This window comes from Carcharodon carcharias, chromosome 22 (assembly GCF_017639515.1).
Source record: "Carcharodon carcharias isolate sCarCar2 chromosome 22, sCarCar2.pri, whole genome shotgun sequence".
In the NCBI taxonomy this organism is placed as follows: domain Eukaryota; kingdom Metazoa; phylum Chordata; class Chondrichthyes; order Lamniformes; family Lamnidae; genus Carcharodon; species Carcharodon carcharias.
The window spans coordinates 4,865,111-4,878,530 of record NC_054488.1 but is presented as its reverse complement, the minus strand read 5'-3'; the positions used below and the strand labels follow the sequence as shown (position 1 = coordinate 4,878,530).

At 40.4% G+C, this 13,420-nt stretch overlaps 1 protein-coding gene across 7 annotated transcripts in view; it reads right to left on the bottom strand.

The window, feature by feature from the left end:
* The window catches only part of LOC121293543 (myosin-10), a 166,581-nt gene extending 153,439 nt beyond the window's left edge, over positions 1-13,142 (bottom strand). For all 7 annotated transcript variants that reach the window (XR_005946549.1, XM_041216561.1, XM_041216564.1 and 4 more), the window contains exon 1: positions 12,946-13,142. The gene's annotated coding sequence lies outside the window, so the exon portion shown is untranslated. The remainder of the gene's footprint in view (positions 1-12,945) is intronic.
* Positions 13,143-13,420: the final 278 nt, after the last annotated feature.

Genomic DNA, 13,420 nt, shown 5'->3' with positions numbered 1-13,420 from the left:
TGGTTTACTAGATGAGTAATTTAGGTGACTACTTGTATTAATTCAACACAGAAATTGGTATGCAACACAATAGGAGAATGAAGGACAATTACATCAGATCAATGGTAGCAGACGTGAGCCACTTGTTATCAGCGGCTACAAAAATCTCAACATCTCTGTTCAGGTAAGTGCAGAGAAATGTCGCAGGATATGATCACCACTAGGTACCTCCAGTATGCTTTGTGGGTACTTTGAACTGTTGCTAAAATCAAGCAGGATATAGATCTGTGTTGCATTGATTTTTTAGAACTTTTCTGATTTTGAGAAATGATAAAGTGGCACTTAATTGCCTAAAGTAAAGTAGCACCCCGTCACTATCCAACTCCACCATCATCTCTCAGTCTAGCTACTATCAATGCACAAATGGCCAGTTCTGCCAGTGTCATTCAAGAATGTTCAACAGCAAGCTGCTATAACTTGCCCATCACACTACTTCAATGGCAACTGTACAGTTTTCTTCCTTACAATAGAGCAAGATAAATTTTAAATCTCACTATAAAGTGGTTCTATTGAAGCAAGCACCTGAGATGCACCTCTAGGTTGCATGGCAGCTTCATATCAATAACCTGATTAGTATCTATCAAAACAAAATTATATGAAGCGATGCATTAAGTCAAAACCAGTAAATCTGAAGCTATAACACATGCTCAAAAAGTCCTTACTGCGAGATCAGTGTCAAGCTTGACATGTCCTTTGGCTCCAAAACAAGCTTTAAAAGATTTAAGATAATACAATACCAATTGCAAAGTGTCCATACACTCCATTTTGTTAATTGCACCAATAATTATCAACCTTAAAAAAGTGGATACCACATTCTACAACAATGTGGAATCGCTCTTATGGTAGACAGTAGTCAAGGAATTTCAGCAGTAATTTATTTAAAAGCGAAATGCTGGAAATCTGAAATAAAAACAAAGTTCTGAAAAATTCAGCTGTTTTGGCAGCATCTGTGGAAAGAGAGAGTGTTAATGTCTGGAGCACAATATGACTCTTCTTCAGAACTCAAATTTAACCAAATTCTGTTTTACCTTGGGGTTCCACACTGTCTGCTTAATCTGCAGCACTGAATTTTCCCACTTGACCAAGAGTACATTTATATTATATCCAAGATCCTCAACTATACAACATGTTAACAATACTGAACTTGTATTAAAGTTGAAGCATACGGACTAACGATCTAAACAGAATATTAGGAACCAATGATGTTTTCAGTACTGCAAATTGCGTACAGCAAGATGAATAAGTAAATAATCAAAATCAAGATTTTCTACACTGCTTTTTCCCTAAGCAGGAGATGTGAAAAATAAAGTTACTGTACTTTAATGCTTTCTATATGTTAGAAGTGATTACACACTTGCACCCTTGAATAAAAACTAAACATTTCCTGTAGATTAGATTTAGGAAGCTACTCATGCCCCAATTTTCCCACCTCAAGTGCATAATGCAAGAATGATCCATCTCCCTTTTAAAATCCATTAAGTTTCTACTATAGACCATAAAACATAGGAGCAGAAATTAGGCCATTCGGCCCATCGAGTCTGCCCCGCCATTCAATCATGGCTGATAAGCTTCTCAACCCCATTCTCCCGCCTTCTCCCCTTAACCTTTGATCCCCTTACCAATCAGGAACCTATCTATCTCAGTCTTAAATACACTCAATGACCTGGCCTCCACAGCCTTCTGTGGCAATGAATTCCATAGATTCACCACTTTCTGGCTAAAGAAGTTTCTCCTCATCTCTGATCTAAAAGGTCTTCCCTTTACTCTGAGGCTGTGCCCTCGGGTCCTAGTCTCTCCTACTAATGGAAACATCTTCCCCACGTCCACTCTATCCAGGCCTTTCAGTATTCTGTAAGTTTCAATCAGATCCCCCCTCATCCTTCTAAACTCCACTGAGTATAGACCCAGAGTCCTCAATCATTCCTCATATGTTAAGCCTTTCATTCCAGTGATCATGCTCATGAACCTCCTCTGGACTCTCTCCTGGGCCAGCACATCCTTCCTGAGATACGGGGCACAGAATTGCTCACAATATTCTAAATGTGGTCTGACCGGAGTCTTATAAAGCCTCAGCAGCACATTCCTGCTTTTATATTCTAGTCCCCTCGAAATAAATGCCAACATTGCATTTGCCTTCCTAACTACCGACTCAACCTGCAAGTTAACCTTAAGAGAATCCTGGACTAGGACTCCCAAGTCCCTTTGCACTCCAGATTTGAATTCTCTCCCCATTTAGAAAATAGTCTATGCCTCTATTCTTCCTACCAAAGTGTATGACCTCACACTTATCCCATGTTGTATTCCATCTGCCACTTCTTTGCCCATTCTCCTAAACTGTCCAAATCCTTCTGCAGCCTCCCCGCCTCCTCAATACTACCTGTCCCCCCATCTTTGTATCATCTGCAAACTTAGCCAGGATGCCCTCAGTTCCTTCATCTAGATCATTAATGTATAAAGTGAAAAGTTGTGGTCCCAACACTGACCCCTGCGGAACTCCACTAGTCACCGGCCATCCTGAGAAGGACTCCCTTATCCCCACTCTCTGCCTCCTGCCAGAGAGCCAATCTTCTATCCATGCTAGTACCTTGCCTCTAACACCCTGGGCTCTTATCTTACTGAGCAGCCTCCTGTGCAGCACCTTGTCAAAGGCCTTCTGGAAGTCCAAGTAGATAACATCCATTGGCTCTCCTTTGTCTAACTTACTCGTTACCTCCTCAAAAGAATTCTAACAGATTTGTCAGGCATGACCTCCCCTTGATGAAACCATGCTGACTTTGCCCGATTTTACCATGCACTTCCAAGTATTCTGAAATCTCATCCTTAATAATGGACTCTAAAATCTTACCAACGACCGAGGTCAGGCTAATCATGGTGTAATTTCCCGTACTATACCGTACTATGCTGGTACTATACCAGCAGTAGGTCAGAGTGCTGCTCAAACCCACATCTGAACTGACGTTAGTGCATTCACACTTCCAAGTTAAGCATGTTAATGCAGCAAAAACTTTGAAATTATAGTCCTGGTGTAAATGTGCCATTAGAAAATTCTCAGTTTATGTTCTCCTACTCCTGGTTTTGTACATCATGATTTCCCTCATTATTGTAAAAACTCTTCATACCTTTCACTGAATAAATTCTTTAACCTTGTCATGAAAAATTATTGAAAACTGAATAAGCCATTGATGCCATCTGAATCCTCCACACCGCTCTCTTTACATGAGAAGTGAAAAGTGCATATTACTATTTTGTCTAAACTTCCACAGACCTGTCTTTCATAAATCTATTTGAAAACCATAACCCTTCATGAACAGTTTTAACCAACTGCTAGTGTTAAAACTTCAATTCACCTCAAGATCACTTATCTGAATATTTACCATCTTTTAACTCTTAAAGTTTTCTCAATAGCAAAATACATCATGACTCTGCTCAAATGATTCTGATACACCCACTGCGATGTAAAGTAATGAATCCAATAGGAGTTAGAGTTTAAAACTAAGATTATAAGGACGATGGAACAAAATTTCCTAAAGTTGCTCTCCCACTAATCAATGAGTTATTTAAGCCAAAACACTGACTTACTCCTAGCTGAAAAAGCCTGACTTGCTTCTAGAAGGAGTAAGCATTCAAGATAAAAATTAATTTTATCCAATCTCAAGATAATATTTTGGTCACAAGTTTTGATGACCTAAGATTATTTCATTACCAAGAGTCCCCAAAAAAAGTTGATGCAAACAACACACAGAATGTATTCCTTCATTTGGGTATCAATGTATAAACCAATTAGGTATCTTGCTAACTGCAAGCATAACCTTGCCTTTTATTTCATATTAGGATACATAGCAAACCATAATTCACAACCAAAGAAATTCTGAGCTGTGACATTCATTTTTCCCTCATCTCAAAAAAGCTGAAACACTAAGGTGCAATCATCAATCATCACTGCTCTGCAATTAATCTATATTTTAGTGATTTTACTGTCCTCTATGACAATTAATCAAAATTAGTTGTATCTTATTGTTGCAGCAAAATAAGTGCTGAAAAGTTAGAACTCAATCCTTCCTGATCACATAATCAAGGGAGTGATAACTGCTCAACATCCACACCCACCCACTATTTGGCTTTTTTAATTGCTTTGAATAAGTTACTGCTACTCAACGCCCATATCAACAGAATAATCCACCCATCTCAATTTAGAATTTACTCTATTTAATGATGTCGACAAATCATAACTGGTTCCTGGGTTCACTTCAAAAATGTGCACAGACTCCACGATATCCTCCTTCTCATGACATCCTTAAGTGGTTCTTTTCAGAGGGTTGAGGCAGAGTATTACCTTAACTTTTCAAAGTCAGATGCATCAATAGAGCACCCCAGTTCAGCTGTCCAGTCACTTATAGGACATCTAATGTCAGATTATTATTCAATTTCCATTCTCCACAAGAAACTTGGCATCATTCGCTATTCTGCACATCTTGTGAAAATCCACAAATCCCCAAGTGGTCATGATGAATTAATACAATAGGAATGCCACGTTTTAGCTTTTTGAAAACATCTCCTAGGAATTTCAATGTTTACTTTGGACCTTTCAAAAACAACTAGAAGTCATTAATTAAGCAGCAAATATTCAGAGAAAACCAGAGAGAAAATGTCAGTTGACAAAGCTGTACTTTGGAGCCAGTTTTGTCTGAGAATCTGTCTACCCAACAGAATTAGTTCTTAGCACAAGGTTTCCTGTAATGTGAAAACAAACTATAAGTTTAACATATTATATGCTTTAAACAGCTATGAAATACCACCAAGTAGAACAAAGGCAGAACTTCTGCAAAAGTGAAACCCTCATGTTCATAAAGCTCTCTCACTAACACATCCATGTCCTTACCATTAAACTAGGGCAAATTCAATTGTGAAGTGTTATTTGTAATTGCTTTTAGGTCTGCACTAATATTAATAACCAAAGGCTTAAAGGTCATTCTGCCAATTGCTATTGTCACTTTATAAATAGGCTATGTGCCATCTGAATTTAAGATTTGTTATATCTTAGGATCTCAATGATGTCTAAAGAGTTGAGTATTAAAAATTTCTGTATTGTATCTACAGCCATCTTAACTTCGAAAGATCAAGTAAAATTTACAACAAAACAAATCTACCACAAGCCATTTTGATTATGCACAAGTGTTTAGCATATAAGTGCTTGCGTTTTTGTTAAAAGTAATTGGTGGTACAAGTCTAGAACTTCATGATTCCAGTTAAATACAGACAAATAAAAGAATGAGTTCATTCCTTTCAGTGACTGCTATCGCATTATGCCTAGAGCCTCAACTGTTCCTTTATGTCAGCCAGTGCATTTCCAGTGGAACAGCCAGTGATGTGAACTCTATACATTACTCAAGGTGCAACCTAACTACAGCTTCATACAAACTTCCAGGGATTTTAATTTAATGTTAGGTAATATAACCTAATACCCAGCCATTCTTCCTTCTATCACACTGTTGGGACAAGTTGTGCAGTAAGTCATTCAACACCCCTGGGTCTCTTTCAATGCCCATCTCAGCAAACTCAGTTGTACACAGCAGATAAATGTCTTCGTATTTTTAATCCTGCGTTACTCCATATTCGTCTTTAACATACCCCCCGTTGTTCTCTTTACAAAGACTCATCTTTTCCAATGCACCTGTGACTAACTTTTCATTCTTTGTTCCTAGGATGCATACATACGAATTAGGAGATGGCCATTCGGCCCCTTGAGCCTGCAGGCTGATTGTCGCTGATCTGGTTGTGGCCCCAACTATACTTTCTTGTCAACCCCCTAACACCTTAGATTCCCTTGTCTACCAAAACTCTAACTCAGCCTTAAAAACATTCAATGAGCAGCCTTCACTGCTCTCTGGCAAAGAGAGCTTCAAAGATTAACAACCCTCAGAAAAATTCCCATCGCTGTTTTAAATGGGAGACCCATTATTTTTAAAACTGGTGTCCACTTGTTCCAGTCTCTCCCACAAGCGGAAACATCCTCTCAGCATCCACCATGTCAAGGTCCCTCAGGATCTTATGTTTCCATTAGATTACTTCTCATTCTTCCAAATTCCAATGGATACAGGCCCAACCCTTCCTCCAAGATAACCCCTTCATCCTAGGACTCAGTCGAGTGAACCCTCTTGGAACTGCTTCTAATGCAATTAAATCCTTTAAGTAAGGAGATCAAAACGGTACAGTGCTCCAGATGTGGTCTCACCAAAGCCCTGTTCAACTGTAGCAAAACTTCCCTACTTTTATATTCCATTCCCATTGCAATAAACATTCCACTTACCTTACTAACCACTGTTGTTACCTGCATACTAAACTCTTTGTACTTCATGTGCCAGGACACCCAGATCCCTCCACACAACAAGGCAGTACAATCTCTTTCCATTTAACTAATACTTTTTTTTTATTCTTCCTGCCAAAGTGGACAAGTTCACATTTTGCCACATTATACTCCCATCTGCCAAAATTTTGTCCATCACTTAAGATGTCTACAAAGGGATATAAATAGGTTATGCCCTCTTCATAATTTACTCTCCTGCCTATCTTTGCATCATCAGCAAATTTAGCAATCATACATTTGGCCCCTTCATTCACAGAATTGAAACAGATTGTAAATAGTTGAGGCCCCAGGACAGATCCCGGCAGCCCTCCATTGGTTGCAGCTTGCCAACCTGAAAATGACATTTATCCCTACTCTAGTTTCCTGTTGGCTAAACAAACCACTAGCCATGTTGATATGTTACCCCCTACACCATGAGCTCTTATTTGGCGCAGTAACTTTTGATGCTGCACCTTATCAAATGCTTTTGGAAATCCAAGTATACCACATCTACAGGTTCTCCTTTACCCACATTACTTGTTACTTCCTCAAAGAATTCTGATAAATTAGTCAAACATCATTTCCCTTTCATAGAGCCATGTTGACTCTGCCCGATCGCATTAAGATTTTCTAAGTGCCCTGCTCAGACCTCCGCAATAATACATTCTAACATTTCCCCTATGACAGATGTGAGGGAAAACAGCACTCATCCTAACTTAGCTAAGGTGATTGTAGACCATCTCAAGTTTTTGTGCTAATGCCATGAAGCAGGAAATTCCATGATACTGACCACAAGCCTAAGGTACAGCAATACATAATGAGGCCAGGGTTTGTGTTCAACTCCCCAGAAACTGTAGGGAAAAAATTACTACTCTTGTAGTTATGAATGAGACATGATCTTATTGAAAGATGATTCTGGGGAGGCTCAACAGGGTAGATGCTGAGAGAATGTTCCCCTTTGCGGGGGGAGGGTGGAAATCTAGAATGAAGGGCATACCTTCAAGATAAAGGGTCACCTGTTTAAAATGGAAATGAGGAGAAATTTCTTTTCTCAGAGGGTCATGAATCTTTGGAATTCTCCACCCCAGAGAAAACCATGGAAGCCAAGTCACTGAACATATTCAGGGCAGAGATGGTCAGACTTTTGAATATTAGGGGAGTCAAGGGTTATGGGAAACACTGGAAAATGGAGTTGAGATCAAGATCAGATCAACCATAACCTTACTGAATGGTGAAGCAGGCTCAAGGGATTGAATGGCCTCCTCCTCTTTATGTTCTTGTCCATCTTGGTGCTAGAGGTTACAAGGGGAGGAGATGCTATTTAAGCGACCTCCGAATACTGAAATTGTGTGCAGTGCACCAATGACGGAGGGAGTGAATATTGAGTCTGGGATGCCAATCAATTGTACTCCTTGGTTCTGGGTAGTGTTGAGCTTTTGATAGTGTGCCTCATCATCAAGAGCACGTTTTACATTACACAACTGATTTTAATCCTGTAGATGGAGAAGTTGTTTAGAGGAATCAGGAGGCAAGAAACTCACTGCTAAACAGCTGGCTTTTGGCTACTCTTATAACCATAGAAAAGTTAGTGCAGAAAGAGGCCATTCAGCCCATTGTATCTGTACTGGCCAAAAAGAAAAAAAAGCCACTCATTTTTAATCCCACTTTCCAGCACCTGGTCCGTAGCCTTGCAGGTTACAGCACTTCAGGTGTAGATCCAGGTGCCTTTTAGGAGTTGAGGGGTTCAGCCTCAAGTGCCAATTCTGGCAGTGAATTCCAGACACCCACCACCCTCTGGATGAAAAAAAGTTTTCACTCATGTTCCCTCTAATCCTTCTACCAATCACTTTAAATCTATGCCCCCTGATAATTAACCCCTCAGCTAGGGGAAAAGAGGTCTTTCCTGTCTACCCTATCTACACCCCTCAATTTTGTACACCTCATCAGACACACCTCAGCCTCCTCTGTTCAAAGGAAAACAATCCTAGCTGGTCCAATCTTTCCTCTCAGCTGCAATTTTCCAGCCTTGTCAACATTCTTGTATATCTCCTCTATGTTAACAGGGGTCTTGTTACAAACTAGCATGGGATGCATCTTTATCAAGGAGGAGGAATTAGAAGAACAAATGGATTGTTGTTCATTGCAAGGTGAATGAAATATAAACGTAGGGATGCTTTGCTGCAGTTCTACATAGCGTTGGTGAAACCACATCTAGAATACTGTGCATAGTTTCAGTCTCCTTACCTAAACGACTAATTGCATTAGAATCAGTTCAAAGAAGGTTCACTGACTGAGTCCTGGAATGGTGAGGTTATCTCATGGGGAAAGTTTGGTCAGACTGGGCCTGTATCCATTGGAGTTTAAAAATGAGAGGTGATCTTACTGAAACATAAGATCCTGAAGGGACTTGACAGGGTGGATGCTGAAAGGAGGTTTCCCCTTGTGGGAGAGACCAGAACCAGGAGACACTGTCTTAAATGGGATACCCCTTATTTTTAAACTGAGATGAGAAATTTTTCTCCCAGGGTCATGAATCTGTGGAGCTCCCTTCCCAAGAAAGTGGTAGAGGCAGGGTTATTGAATATTTTTAAGGCAGAGGTAGATAGATTTTTGGCTAATAAGTGAATAAAAGGGGATAGGGGGTAGACAGGATATGGCGTCGAGGCCACAATCAGATCTGCCATGATCCTACTGAATGGCAGACCAGGCTCAAGAGATCAATGGCCTACTCCTGCTCCTCATTCATATGTTCATATATCAAAGTAATTGTGAACGACACTGAACACTGCAATAGCCAATGAACAGCCGCTCTCCTGACTTTGTGATGGGAGGGTAGGTCAAAGGTAAAGCAGTTGAAGACAATTGGGTCAAAGGCACTTCTGAGCAACTCAGTGCTACAAAGTTTGGCCTCTGCCAAAACCATCTTTCCTTCGTGATAAGGTTGACCCCAGTTACTGGATAGTTTTCCCTCGACACATTCCTCCCCCAATGACACACCCCCACCCCACATTGATTTCAGCATGACACCAAGAAATTGCATCAAAATCGAAGTGAACTCTGCTTTGATGTCAAGAGCCTTTTTGTAAAGCTGCAAATTGCGGCCATTATCAATAGTGGGAATAGGAAGGCAACTAGCAAAAACCACAGGGGAACTTCACCTGACCCAATGCTCCAGCCCAAGTCCTACTGTGACTGAACTCTTCTGTCCCTTTACCAAGCAACTCATCTGTGTCTACAGGTTATCTTTCATATCCATTAATCAAATATTGTGTCACTCATTTACAAAGGGCATGTTACAGTACTTAGAAATCTTCCTCATCTCATAAAACAAAGGGTCTAGCTAATTTAATCAGCTGAAGTCCTAAAGTATGCACACAAAAACTAAGCATAACTCTTAGTGCTCTCCCTGGTAGTGATAAAATATGAAGTAGGGCCTTAGCTTCCATTCCAGTTGTTGTTACAGTACTGGAAGAATATTTGGCATTATGTTTCATTTGTTCCATTTCCCTCCTATTCTCTTTGCATCTCCAATCTATTTATTGACCCACTTCTACATTACTTTATACTTGGCCCAATGGTCAGGCTAGTTTTTCAAATATTTTCTCCCTAAAATTCCAACATTTCAAAGCATTTTTGCTTTGTTGCTATTGCACTAAGATAGCCTGTGTTTTTGAAAGATGTCCATTAATGCAACCCAGATGTTGTTGCAGAGTTCAACTTCAACCCTGAAGTTGTATACTGGGGTATGGTTGTGTGGCTGAGAGAAACTTTCATTCTGACTTGGAAAATACTGCAAGAAAAAAAATGTCTATAGTTTTCAGCTAATACAAATACTTCTGCTGCCCAACTAACATTAAAACAAAAACAGTGGAAATCATTTCCCTGCTTGTGCAAAGACAATATGAATTGGGAGTTTAAGATAAACTCCAAATAGATGGATACTGAAGCCAGTTTCATAGAATAGACACATGACCATTTACTTCATAGAAAAGGCCATAAAGTTAAGCCCTGCTGCACCCAAGACCCGTGAAACAAAATTGAGAGATGTGTTATGAATGCTGGACTTTGTAATTAGATGGTTATGTTTTAATCTGTCTCCTCTAATTCAAGAGGAGATGGAATAGCTTGGCAAGGGTTTGTGACCTTCAATGAAATATGTCAGGAGACAAACCCATGTGACCTGCTTGTTATGGAGACAAATTCAAATAAAAGCTTATTGAAAGTAAGGTGCAAGTTTTAACACCTGGATACAAAGAGGTGGCAGCTTCTCAAGGGAAATTAGGGATGGGCAATAAATGCTGGCCTAGCCAGTGATGCCCCACATCCCATGAAAGAATTAAAAAGCTAGCTTTACTGTGCCCAGATGTCAGTCAGGCAGAGAGATTTGGGGAAGATGACCCTCAACAGGTGCTGCTCTGCCAAGCAGAAGAAAAGGACCATTTAGGTCAACCACTAATGAGCGCGTTAGTGAGGATGGATTTCCAGTTTGAAGAAATGAGCCTTTCTTGGAGTCACCAGAAGGTGCCTTGCTGCTGAAAGTCCATTCAATCATGGCCAGAAGATTGAGCGAAGGGGACTTGTTTAAAAGGACATGGGAAAATTCACTAAGGTGGGGCAGGGAGAAGAGACCCTGTTAAGGCCAGGAGCAGCTCAGAATTTTAAATACAATACATTTCTACTGAGTGTGATGTAATGTACAAATGTGATGTGAGGTATTTTAGTGTTTCACTGTAGTTACCTAAGCAATGTTTAGTCAATGCTGATTTTAGTTTGTTACAGTAAAAGTCAAAACATGAAATTTTGTCATGCAATTCTTTGGTCACTTAAGTTCAGTCTCTATAGGGATTGTAATACATGGTTTTGTATATTTTTATTTGGGACTCTAGGCCAAAGACCGAACACAGGAAAACAATAGAATGCGAGGAAAAAGAACTAAACCTAACTACAGACACAGTGACAGGCATGAGTTGAGGGGGGGTGGTGGGCAGAGAAAAAGAAAGTCAAGTATTTCAAATCTGTCTACACCTCTAAAGTGACAAATTTTAAACAGGCTTGAACACAAAAATACAATTAACTTAAGACATTGTCATAAAGGTGAAACTTAGTTTAATCAGGCTAAAAAAAGAGGACAGGCTGAAAGTGTAAATACTTAGTTTAAAAAAAACCATGCAAAGAAAAACAAGACAACTCTTTAAAATTTTTTAGCAACTGAATTATTCATTTTTATCCTCCCCTAACCCAGACAGAGTACAAGATCCAGACAGTATAAAGCATGCAGGCACATCCATTCAACACACTTACAAAAATAACTCCAACAAAATATGCAAAAATTGCAAACATTTGAACATAATTGTAAAGATGCCATCATTCTATTTATAAAGATTATGATATTTATGAAGCACTCCTGTGGTGCTCAACACTGAAGACATACATCATGTCCAAATATCCAGAATTCAAAGCTCTGCTGGGAGTCATAAAGTTCAACATTCATACAACCTATTCACAAATTACTAAGTTAAGGGGAAAACGATATAGTCAGTTTGCACCATTTCCCTCTTTGTGGGAGAGATTAACTTTACAGCTATCTTGAAATCGGGATTTGATGGAAGAAGCCTCGCTGAACAACTGTGTTTTCTTGAAAAAGCTAGACGTTTACTTCATTCATATTGGTACAGATTAGTTTGTCAGATTGATACCATGTACCCATTATAAATAGGCATTGAAGGACCTTGTTGATCAGAGTACAAAGTGCCCAGTGCTCAAACGGTCACCGGTGACCTTATCTGGTATGATACCTGTATATGGTAGAGGACGAGCAGAGGGGGAAACAGACGAAACAGCAAGCTATTAAGTCATATACATATATTGGACAATGACTTGAGTAAAATGTGGCCCTGTAGTCGCATTCAATCACAGCTTGGTAGAGAGTTTAAAACGGGAAGAATGACCACCATAGCTTTAGAGCTGACATTCTTGGGTTTCAAAGCACACCGTTCCGTATTTGAAAAAAAATGCTAATGCTGTCACTGTGAAAAATTGGACACAGGAATGCTCCATAGATACGGACCAACTCCCACCCACACAAAAACGCGGCTTACTTTTTGCCTTGCTGCACAGTCCCCACATTCACTCTGACCGTAAAGAGGCAATTCACACCCTACCCCCCCAAAAAAAAATCCACCCCAAATCCACCGTCTCAACTTCGTCTGTGCAAGTTTCCAGCTTTAGAAAATGATGCAGAGAGAAAATGCAAATGAATCGAAGTTTAAAAATTCAGACAACGCGCTAAATGTAAAAAATAAAGAAAACGTTCTAAATGAATCCTGAAAAGAATAAAAGACGTGAATGTGATAAAATAGCCCAAGATTTCGCCCCTTCCTCCCCTCCCCAATATAAAAGACTCAGTTAGAAATGACTGGGTGAGTTGAGTACAATAACTCAGTGACCTCACCCACGCGGGTTGAGCCAAGCCAGAAATTCCTCAGATAACGGGAACAATGTTACACGTTTCAGCTGAAGAGACATTGAGGACGGGACAGCCCGGGATACAATGTGAACCTTACCTCTCGCTGGAAATAAAGTATCTCCGCCAGCCGGAGGGGGGGAGCAAAGCTTCCTTATGTGAGGCGGGGGGGGGGGGGAGAACTCGACCTTCAGCAGCGTCCACAGACTCTCACTCACACACACACAATACCCGCTTCTTCCCTCCTCAAGCGAATTCCTCTTTTTTTTTCCCACCTTCACTTTTAACGCACAAACTCCCTAATGAAAAGGGTGGGACGTCACCGCCACCTCAACCCCGACAATGCGGATCCCGCCCCCGCCCTGCGCTGATTCGAGCCTCATTCATAAGAGCGCCCAGTCTTCCCATCTCCGATTGGCCAACCTGCTTGTCAATCATGAGGGGGGCCTGAGGGGGGGCTCCCGCAGAGGCAGCCGCCAACTCCCATTGGCTCCTGAAGCTGTCAATCATCTAATCTCCTGGGAGATTTAAGACGCTGTCGAAATACAGATTGGCTCTTTCTCTTATTAACCGCA